The following is an 11,872-nucleotide window of genomic DNA, read 5'->3' as shown; positions in this document are numbered from 1 at the left end:
CGGCTGATCGCACCAACCTCTGGAGAGCTTGCCTGTCCTGCTTGGTGCTGTTTCCAAACCAGGCCGTGATGCTTTCCATCAGGATGCTCTCAGGGGTGCAGGTGTACAATGTCTTTAGCACCTTTGAGGACAGTTAAAAGTCCAGTAGGTATCTAAGATGGTAAAGAAGCTGCCGGGTCTTCTTCACCAGGGTGTTGATGTGACAGGACCATGACAGGTCCTGCATGATGTAAACACCTAGGTATCGGAAACTGTCCACTATCTCCACTGGGGTCCCGTTGATAGTCAGGGGCTGGTAATTCCTCTCCTGCTTTGTGCTAAAGTCCCCTATCAGCTCCTTAGTCTTGCTGACGTTGAGGAGTAGATTGTTGACCTGGCACCATGTCTCCAAGTTTTTAATCTCCTCTAGGTAGGCCGTAGACCACCACAGTATCATCCGCAAACTTAACAATGTTGGTGGAGCTGGAAGTGGTCACACAGTCGTAGGTGTACAGTGAGTACATCAGGGGGCTCAGAACACAATCCTGGGTGGCTCCAGTGCTGAGGGTGAGTGAGGATGAGACATGGTTCCCCATCCGTACTGCCTGCGGTCTGTCTGTCAGAAAGTTGGAGATCCATCGACACAGGGACGGGCTGAGGTCCAGGATCTCCAACTTAGTGGTGAGTATGAAGAGATTTATGGTGTTAAACGCTGAACTGTAGTCAACAAACAGCATTTTAACATAGTTCCCCCTTCTGCTGTCCAGATGGCTCAGGGCTGTGTGATGGAGGTGTGCGAGGGCGTCCTCAGTAGAATGGTTGGGCCGGTATACAAACTGTAGCAGGTCCAGGGTGTCAGGTAGGGAAGAAGTGATGAAGTCTCTGATTAGTCTTTCGAAGCACTTCATCATTACTGAGGTCAGGGCTACTGGTCGGTAGTCGTTGAGGCAGACTGGCTGGGATTTCTTGGGGACGGGAACAATGGTGGACTTTTTGAAGCAAGTCTGGATTATAGACTCTTCCAGGGAGAGGTTGAATATATCAGGGAACACAGGTGCAAGCTGGTCAGCACAGGCCTTCAGGACCCGACATGTTATGCCATCTGGTCCTGCTGCTTTCCTGGTGTTCACTCTCCTAAATGCCTTTCTCACATCATGCTCCGAGATGATGAACCAACGTTTGACAGACCCTTTGTCATAATTATCCTTCATTTTGGACTGTGAAGAGACTATGGCTGAAATACATTGAGAAATTCTTGCACTAACACATCATCTTTGCCAGACCTGCATGGTATATCAGTAACCTCTGGTAGAGAAATGACCATACTTCCCGCTAGATCATTTCCAAGAGTATGGGAAATCCCTTTCACTGGCATTTGAGAGCATACAGAAACTTTAACTAAACCAGTCACAAGGTTAGAACATAAGTAAATGCTGTGTAAAGGTCTTCTCACTATCCCTAACTCAATTGAACCAACACAGAACTGCAACTGGACTGAGAAGAAAATGGTAGCGTGCTTGCTAAAATAAATTCTAAAAAGACAGGTGAACATAAAATAAAGACAGGTGAACATGAAACATAAACATCCCTCATGGAGAGAAAGTAAACGTGCTCCTCTGAGCAAGGACATTGGACCAACAAACATATTCTACCAAACAGGTAGCTGTTATGCACCTCTCCATGCTCAGAGTACTTTGTTTTAGCATGGGGGAATAGCTCAAAAAATAAAGCCCTAGCTTAGCATGTAAGCAGTATCAGGATTGATGTCCGCAATCTCCAGTACACCAACTTGAACACATGAAGGGTGTTTATGTTGATTCCTTGAAAGGATGCCTGGCAATAGATAAAGTGATACTAAATTCTGAAATTAAATCAAATTTATAAACAAAACAGCTTTGATTTTTAAACCACAAAATGTTGTGTGGATAATTCTTGAATCATTCACAGTGATCGTTTAAAGGACAAATGGATCCCACCCCACCCCACAGCGCCTGCAAAAATATTCTACAAAACAGCTAGATGGTAATCCTATTAAATGGGGGATTAGATCAAATGTTAGAGTGCTTGCTTCGCATGTGAGAGGGAGCGGGATGGATGCCTGCATCCTCCAGTATACTGAACCAATAGTACTGATGTATTCATTAAAATTGATTTCTTCTTCCTAGTAATAACATTATGTGGAATAGGTTTACATCGACAGAAATGTTTCTATGTTGCGGAATCCAGGCCATGAAGAAATGAGACCGTTGTTTGACGGTCCTTCCCAGTTTTAGCATCGTACTCTAGTAAAGAGCTTGATGAATTCGTATTCATGGAATACTAGAGATGATTGTTGCGCAAGTCACAAGTAAGTTGCTTTTAACTTAAGGCTGATTTGTCCAGGTCAAAAAACAAGACCTTAACGTTATGCTATCCAGTGGATATTTACAGAAATTGCTTCTGGATGCTTGAATTTCCTCTGGGATCAATAAAATATCTATCTATCTATCTATCTATCTATCTATCTATCTATCTATCTATCTATCTATCTAGCTAGCTAGCTAGCTAGCTAGCTAGCTAGCTAGCTATGATCCAATCATGTTTAATGGGTAAGTGCAGTGAATGAGTCTGAAAGAAACTTCAAATTACGCAAAGAAATGGACTTCTTTAAACAATATATTATGAACTGATTTGTTCCAGGTAATAACAGCATGTGGGGCAGATTTACAACCACGTTGAAATAATGCATAATAATTTGCTATTATTGGTTCTGATGGTACTGAACCAATAGTACTGATGTATTCATTGATGGAGACTTCGTAGCACTTTTGTACGTTGTTCTGGATAAACTAATTCTGCAAAGACATTTTACCAAACAGGCAGCTGTCATTCACCTCCCGTGCTCAGAGTGGCGCACTTTCTGACTTCTGATATGGGGGATTAGCTCAAATGGTAGAGTGCTCGCTTAGCATGCGAGAGGTAGCGGGATCGACGCCCGCATCCTCCAGTATGCTACCTGTTTTCACTGTAAGTTGCAGTCCCTAAATTGCAACGGACTTAGATTACTACCATAGAAACATCTATTAACAGGTATAGATAATATATGTAGTTACATGTACAAAAAATACATATGAAAGCTCTCCTTCAGAGAAAATTTCATGAAAATGATTTCTTCTTCCTAGTAATAACATTATGTGGAATAGGTTTACATCGACAGAAATGTTTCTATGTTGCGGAATCCAGGCCATGAAGAAATGAGACCGTTGTTTGACGGTCCTTCCCAGTTTTAGCATCGTATTATAGTAAAGAGCTTGATGAATTCGTATTCATGGAATACTAGAGATGATTGTTGCGCAAGTCACAAGTAAGTTGCTTTTAACTTAAGGCTGATTTGTCCAGGTCAAAAAACAAGACCTTAACGTTATGCTATCCAGTGGATATTTACAGAAATTGCTTCTGGATGCTTGAATTTCCTCTGGGATCAATAAAATATCTATCTATCTATCTATCTATCTATCTATCTATCTAGCTAGCTAGCTAGCTAGCTAGCTAGCTAGCTATGATCCAATCATGTTTAATGGGTAAGTGCAGTGAATGAGTCTGAAAGAAACTTCAAATTACGCAAAGAAATGGACTTCTTTAAACAATATATTATGAACTGATTTGTTCCAGGTAATAACAGCATGTGGGGCAGATTTACAACCACGTTGAAATAATGCATAATAATTTGCTATTATTGGTTCTGATGGTACTGAACCAATAGTACTGATGTATTCATTGATGGAGACTTCGTAGCACTTTTGTACGTTGTTCTGGATAAACTAATTCTGCAAAGACATTTTACCAAACAGGCAGCTGTCATTCACCTCCCGTGCTCAGAGTGGCGCACTTTCTGACTTCTAATGTGGGGGATTAGCTCAAATGGTAGAGAGCTCGCTTAGCATGCGAGAGGTAGCGGGATCGACGCCCGCATCCTCCAGTATGCTACCTGTTTTCATTGTAAGTTGCAGTCCCTAAATTGCAACGGACTTAGATTACTACCATAGAAACATCTATAAACAGGTATAGATAATATATGTACAAAAAATACATATGAAAGCTCTCCTTCAGAGAAAATTTCATGAAAATGATTTCTTCTTCCTAGTAATAACATTATGTGGAATAGGTTTACATCGACAGAAATGTTTCTATGTTGCGGAATCCAGGCCATGAAGAAATGAGACCGTTGTTTGACGGTCCTTCCCAGTTTTAGCATCGTATTCTAGTAAAGAGCTTGATGAATTCGTATTCATGGAATACTAGAGATGATTGTTGCGCAAGTCACAAGTAAGTTGCTTTTAACTTAAGGCTGATTTGTCCAGGTCAAAAAACAAGACCTTAACTTTATGCTATCCAGTGGATATTTACAGAAATTGCTTCTGGATGCTTGAATTTCCTCTGGGATCAATAAAATATCTATCTATCTATCTATCTATCTATCTATCTATCTATCTATCTAGCTAGTTAGCTAGCTAGCTAGCTATGATCCAATCATTTTTAATGGGTAAGTGCAGTGAATGAGTCTGAAAGAAACTTCAAATTACGCAAAGAAATGGACTTCTTTAAACAATATATTATGAACTGATTTGTTCCAGGAAATAACAGCATGTGGGGCAGATTTACAACCACGTTGAAATAATGCATAATAATTTACTATTATTGGTTCTGATGGTACTGAACCAATAGTACTGATGTATTCATTGATGGAGACTTCGTAGCACTTTTGTACGTTGTTCTGGATAAACTAATTCTGCAAAGACATTTTACCAAACAGGCAGCTGTCATTCACCTCCCGTGCTCAGAGTGGCGCACTTTCTGTTTCTTGACGTGGGGGATTAGCTCAAATGGTAGAGCGCTTGCTTTGCATGCGAGAAGTAGCGGGATCGATGCCCGCATCCTCCAGTATGCTACCTGTTTTCACTGTAAGTTGCAGTCCCTAAATTGCAATGGACTTAGATTACTACCCTAGAAACTGTCTATAAACAGGTATAGATAATATATGTAGTTATATGTACAAAAAATACATATGAAAGCTCTCCTTCAGAGAAAATTTCATGAAAATGATTTCTTCTTCCTAGTAATAACATTATGTGGAATAGGTTTACATCGACAGAAATGTTTCTATGTTGCGGAATCCAGGCCATGAAGAAATGAGACCGTTGTTTGACGGTCCTTCCCAGTTTTAGCATCGTATTATAGTAAAGAGCTTGATGAATTCGTATTCATGGAATACTAGAGATGATTGTTGCGCAAGTCACAAGTAAGTTGCTTTTAACTTAAGGCTGATTTGTCCAGGTCAAAAAACAAGACCTTAACGTTATGCTATCCAGTGGATATTTACAGAAATTGCTTCTGGATGCTTGAATTTCCTCTGGGATCAATAAAATATCTATCTATCTATCTATCTATCTATCTATCTAGCTAGCTAGCTAGCTAGCTATGATCCAATCATGTTTAATGGGTAAGTGCAGTGAATGAGTCTGAAAGAAACTTCAAATTACGCAAAGAAATGGACTTCTTTAAACAATATATTATGAACTGATTTGTTCCAGGTAATAACAGCATGTGGGGCAGATTTACAACCACGTTGAAATAATGCATAATAATTTGCTATTATTGGTTCTGATGGTACTGAACCAATAGTACTGATGTATTCATTGATGGAGACTTCGTAGCACTTTTGTACGTTGTTCTGGATAAACTAATTCTGCAAAGACATTTTACCAAACAGGCAGCTGTCATTCACCTCCCGTGCTCAGAGTGGCGCACTTTCTGACTTCTAATGTGGGGGATTAGCTCAAATGGTAGAGAGCTCGCTTAGCATGCGAGAGGTAGCGGGATCGACGCCCGCATCCTCCAGTATGCTACCTGTTTTCATTGTAAGTTGCAGTCCCTAAATTGCAACGGACTTAGATTACTACCATAGAAACATCTATAAACAGGTATAGATAATATATGTACAAAAAATACATATGAAAGCTCTCCTTCAGAGAAAATTTCATGAAAATGATTTCTTCTTCCTAGTAATAACATTATGTGGAATAGGTTTACATCGACAGAAATGTTTCTATGTTGCGGAATCCAGGCCATGAAGAAATGAGACCGTTGTTTGACGGTCCTTCCCAGTTTTAGCATCGTATTCTAGTAAAGAGCTTGATGAATTCGTATTCATGGAATACTAGAGATGATTGTTGCGCAAGTCACAAGTAAGTTGCTTTTAACTTAAGGCTGATTTGTCCAGGTCAAAAAACAAGACCTTAACGTTATGCTATCCAGTGGATATTTACAGAAATTGCTTCTGGATGCTTGAATTTCCTCTGGGATCAATAAAATATCTATCTATCTATCTATCTATCTATCTATCTATCTATCTATCTATCTATCTATCTATCTATCTAGCTAGTTAGCTAGCTAGCTAGCTATGATCCAATCATTTTTAATGGGTAAGTGCAGTGAATGAGTCTGAAAGAAACTTCAAATTACGCAAAGAAATGGACTTCTTTAAACAATATATTATGAACTGATTTGTTCCAGGTAATAACAGCATGTGGGGCAGATTTACAACCACGTTGAAATAATGCATAATAATTTGCTATTATTGGTTCTGATGGTACTGAACCAATAGTACTGATGTATTCATTGATGGAGACTTCGTAGCACTTTTGTACGTTGTTCTGGATAAACTAATTCTGCAAAGACATTTTACCAAACAGGCAGCTGTCATTCACCTCCCGTGCTCAGAGTGGCGCACTTTCTGCTTCTTGACGTGGGGGATTAGCTCAAATGGTAGAGCGCTCGCTTTGCATGCGAGAAGTAGCGGGATCGATGCCCGCATCCTCCAGTATGCTACCTGTTTTCACTGTAAGTTGCAGTCCCTAAATTGCAATGGACTTAGATTACTACCCTAGAAACTGTCTATAAACAGGTATAGATAATATATGTAGTTATATGTACAAAAAATACATATGAAAGCTCTCCTTCAGAGAAAATTTCATGAAAATGATTTCTTCTTCCTAGTAATAACATTATGTGGAATAGGTTTACATCGACAGAAATGTTTCTATGTTGCGGAATCCAGGCCATGAAGAAATGAGACCGTTGTTTGACGGTCCTTCCCAGTTTTAGCATCGTATTCTAGTAAAGAGCTTGATGAATTCGTATTCATGGAATACTAGAGATGATTGTTGCGCAAGTCACAAGTAAGTTGCTTTTAACTTAAGGCTGATTTGTCCAGGTCAAAAAACAAGACCTTAACGTTATGCTATCCAGTGGATATTTACAGAAATTGCTTCTGGATGCTTGAATTTCCTCTGGGATCAATAAAATATCTATCTATCTATCTATCTAGCTAGCTAGCTAGCTAGCTAGCTAGCTATGATCCAATCATGTTTAATGGGTAAGTGCAGTGAATGAGTCTGAAAGAAACTTCAAATTACGCAAAGAAATGGACTTCTTTAAACAATATATTATGAACTGATTTGTTCCAGGTAATAACAGCATGTGGGGCAGATTTACAACCACGTTGAAGTAATGCATAATAATTTGCTATTATTGGTTCTGATGGTACTGAACCAATAGTACTGATGTATTCATTGATGGAGACTTCGTAGCACTTTTGTACGTTGTTCTGGATAAACAAATTCTGCAAAGACATTTTACCAAACAGGCAGCTGTCATTCACCTCCCGTGCTCAGAGTGGCGCACTTTCCGACTTCTGATATGGGGGATTAGCTCAAATGGTAGAGCGCTCGCTTAGCATGCGAGAGGTAGCGGGATCGACGCCCGCATCCTCCAGTATGCTACCTGTTTTCACTGTAAGTTGCAGTCCCTAAATTGCAACAGACTTAGATTACTACCCTAGAAACATCTATAAACAGGTATAGATAATATATGTAGCTATATGTACAAAAAATACATATGAAAGCTCTCCTTCAGAGAAAATTTCATGAAAATGATTTCTTCTTCCTAGTAATAACATTATGTGGAATAGGTTTACATCGACAGAAATGTTTCTATGTTGCGGAATCCAGGCCATGAAGAAATGAGACCGTTGTTTGACGGTCCTTCCCAGTTTTAGCATCGTATTCTAGTAAAGAGCTTGATGAATTCGTATTCATGGAATACTAGAGATGATTGTTGCGCAAGTCACAAGTAAGTTGCTTTTAACTTAAGGCTGATTTGTCCAGGTCAAAAAACAAGACCTTAACTTTATGCTATCCAGTGGATATTTACAGAAATTGCTTCTGGATGCTTGAATTTCCTCTGGGATCAATAAAATATCTATCTATCTATCTATCTATCTATCTAGCTAGCTAGCTAGCTAGCTATGATCCAATCGTTTTTAATGGGTAAGTGCAGTGAATGAGTCTGAAAGAAACTTCAAATTACGCAAAGAAATGGACTTCTTTAAACAATATATTATGAACTGATTTGTTCCAGGTAATAACAGCATGTGGGGCAGATTTACAACCACGTTGAAATAATGCATAATAATTTGCTATTATTGGTTCTGATGGTACTGAACCAATAGTACTGATGTATTCATTGATGGAGACTTCGTAGCACTTTTGTACGTTGTTCTGGATAAACTAATTCTGCAAAGACATTTTACCAAACAGGCAGCTGTCATTCACCTCCCGTGCTCAGAGTGGCGCACTTTCCGACTTCTGATATGGGGGATTAGCTCAAATGGTAGAGCGCTCGCTTAGCATGCGAGAGGTAGCGGGATCGACGCCCGCATCCTCCAGTATGCTACCTGTTTTCACTGTAAGTTGCAGTCCCTAAATTGCAACAGACTTAGATTACTACCATAGAAACATCTATAAACAGGTATAGATAATATGTGTAGTTATATGTACAAAAAATACATATGAAAGCTCTCCTTCAGAGAAAATTTCATGAAAATGATTTCTTCTTCCTAGTAATAACATTATGTGGAATAGGTTTACATCGACAGAAATGTTTCTATGTTGCGGAATCCAGGCCATGAAGAAATGAGACCGTTGTTTGACGGTCCTTCCCAGTTTTAGCATCGTACTCTAGTAAAGAGCTTGATGAATTCGTATTCATGGAATACTAGAGATGATTGTTGCGCAAGTCACAAGTAAGTTGCTTTTAACTTAAGGCTGATTTGTCCAGGTCAAAAAACAAGACCTTAACTTTATGCTATCCAGTGGATATTTACAGAAATTGCTTCTGGATGCTTGAATTTCCTCTGGGATCAATAAAATATCTATCTATCTATCTATCTATCTATCTATCTATCTAGCTAGCTAGCTAGCTAGCTATGATCCAATCATTTTTAATGGGTAAGTGCAGTGAATGAGTCTGAAAGAAACTTCAAATTACGCAAAGAAATGGACTTCTTTAAACAATATATTATGAACTGATTTGTTCCAGGTAATAACAGCATGTGGGGCAGATTTACAACCACGTTGAAATAATGCATAATAATTTGCTATTATTGGTTCTGATGGTACTGAACCAATAGTACTGATGTATTCATTGATGGAGACTTCGTAGCACTTTTGTACGTTGTTCTGGATAAACTAATTCTGCAAAGACATTTTACCAAACAGGCAGCTGTCATTCACCTCCCGTGCTCAGAGTGGCGCACTTTCTGCTTCTTGACGTGGGGGATTAGCTCAAATGGTAGAGCGCTCGCTTTGCATGCGAGAGGTAGCGGGATCGATGCCCGCATCCTCCAGTATGCTACCGGTTTTCACTGTAAGTTGCAGTCCCTAAATTGCAATGGACTTAGATTACTACCCTAGAAACTGTCTATAAACAGGTATAGATAATATATGTAGTTATATGTACAAAAAATACATATGAAAGCTCTCCTTCAGAGAAAATTTCATGAAAATGATTTCTTCTTCCTAGTAATAACATTATGTGGAATAGGTTTACATCGACAGAAATGTTTCTATGTTGCGGAATCCAGGCCATGAAGAAATGAGACCGTTGTTTGACGGTCCTTCCCAGTTTTAGCATCGTATTCTAGTAAAGAGCTTGATGAATTCGTATTCATGGAATACTAGAGATGATTGTTGCGCAAGTCACAAGTAAGTTGCTTTTAACTTAAGGCTGATTTGTCCAGGTCAAAAAACAAGACCTTAACGTTATGCTATCCAGTGGATATTTACAGAAATTGCTTCTGGATGCTTGAATTTCCTCTGGGATCAATAAAATATCTATCTATCTATCTATCTAGCTAGTTAGCTAGCTAGCTAGCTATGATCCAATCATTGTTAATGGGTAAGTGCAGTGAATGAGTCTGAAAGAAACTTCAAATTACGCAAAGAAATGGACTTCTTTAAACAATATATTATGAACTGATTTGTTCCAGGTAATAACAGCATGTGGGGCAGATTTACAACCACGTTGAAATAATGCATAATAATTTGCTATTATTGGTTCTGATGGTACTGAACCAATAGTACTGATGTATTCATTGATGGAGACTTCGTAGCACTTTTGTACGTTGTTCTGGATAAACTAATTCTGCAAAGACATTTTACCAAACAGGCAGCTGTCATTCACCTCCCGTGCTCAGAGTGGCGCACTTTCTGCTTCTTGACGTGGGGGATTAGCTCAAATGGTAGAGCGCTCGCTTTGCATGCGAGAAGTAGCGGGATCGATGCCCGCATCCTCCAGTATGCTACCGGTTTTCACTGTAAGTTGCAGTCCCTAAATTGCAATGGACTTAGATTACTACCATAGAAACATCTATAAACAGGTATAGATAATATATGTAGTTATATGTACAAAAAATACATATGAAAGCTCTCCTTCAGAGAAAATTTCATGAAAATGATTTCTTCTTCCTAGTAATAACATTATGTGGAATAGGTTTACATCGACAGAAATGTTTCTATGTTGCGGAATCCAGGCCATGAAGAAATGAGACCGTTGTTTGACGGTCCTTCCCAGTTTTAGCATCGTATTCTAGTAAAGAGCTTGATGAATTCGTATTCATGGAATACTAGAGATGATTGTTGCGCAAGTCACAAGTAAGTTGCTTTTAACTTAAGGCTGATTTGTCCAGGTCAAAAAACAAGACCTTAACGTTATGCTATCCAGTGGATATTTACAGAAATTGCTTCTGGATGCTTGAATTTCCTCTGGGATCAATAAAATATCTATCTATCTATCTATCTATCTATCTATCTATCTATCTATCTATCTATCTATCTATCTATCTATCTAGCTAGCTAGCTAGCTAGCTAGCTAGCTATGATCCAATCATGTTTAATGGGTAAGTGCAGTGAATGAGTCTGAAAGAAACTTCAAATTACGCAAAGAAATGGACTTCTTTAAACAATATATTATGAACTGATTTGTTCCAGGTAATAACAGCATGTGGGGCAGATTTACAACCACGTTGAAATAATGCATAATAATTTGCTATTATTGGTTCTGATGGTACTGAACCAATAGTACTGATGTATTCATTGATGGAGACTTCGTAGCACTTTTGTACGTTGTTCTGGATAAACTAATTCTGCAAAGACATTTTACCAAACAGGCAGCTGTCATTCACCTCCCGTGCTCAGAGTGGCGCACTTTCTGACTTCTGATGTGGGGGATTAGCTCAAATGGTAGAGCGCTCGCTTAGCATGCGAGAGGTAGCGGGATCGATGCCCGCATCCTCCAGTATGCTACCTGTTTTCACTGTAAGTTGCAGTCCCTAAATTGCAACAGACTTAGATTACTACCCTAGAAACATCTATAAACAGGTATAGATAATATATGTACAAAAAATACATATGAAAGCTCTCCTTCAGAGAAAATTTCATGAAAATGATTTCTTCTTCCTAGTAATAACATTATGTGGAATAGGTTTACATCGACAGAAATGTTTCTATGTTGCGGA

At 38.9% G+C, this 11,872-nt stretch overlaps 4 non-coding genes across 4 annotated transcripts; all 4 read left to right on the top strand.

The window, feature by feature from the left end:
- Nucleotides 1-7,718: 7,718 nt before the first annotated feature.
- trnaa-agc (transfer RNA alanine (anticodon AGC)) lies at nt 7,719-7,791 on the top strand. Its single transcript has one exon. It is a non-coding gene; the product is annotated as a tRNA-Ala (tRNA).
- Nucleotides 7,792-8,670: 879 nt separating this feature from the next.
- On the top strand, nt 8,671-8,743 carry trnaa-agc (transfer RNA alanine (anticodon AGC)). Its single transcript has one exon. It is a non-coding gene; the product is annotated as a tRNA-Ala (tRNA).
- An 887-nt stretch (nt 8,744-9,630) lies between these two features.
- Nucleotides 9,631-9,703, top strand: trnaa-ugc (transfer RNA alanine (anticodon UGC)). Its single transcript has one exon. It is a non-coding gene; the product is annotated as a tRNA-Ala (tRNA).
- A 1,876-nt stretch (nt 9,704-11,579) lies between these two features.
- Nucleotides 11,580-11,652, top strand: trnaa-agc (transfer RNA alanine (anticodon AGC)). Its single transcript has one exon. It is a non-coding gene; the product is annotated as a tRNA-Ala (tRNA).
- The last annotated feature ends 220 nt before the right edge of the window (nt 11,653-11,872 follow it).

This window comes from Hemibagrus wyckioides, linkage group LG14 (genome assembly GCF_019097595.1).
Source record: "Hemibagrus wyckioides isolate EC202008001 linkage group LG14, SWU_Hwy_1.0, whole genome shotgun sequence".
Classification (NCBI taxonomy): Eukaryota; Metazoa; Chordata; class Actinopteri; order Siluriformes; family Bagridae; genus Hemibagrus; species Hemibagrus wyckioides.
Note: the sequence above shows the minus strand (reverse complement) of the source record. Positions and strands in the feature narration are given on the sequence as shown.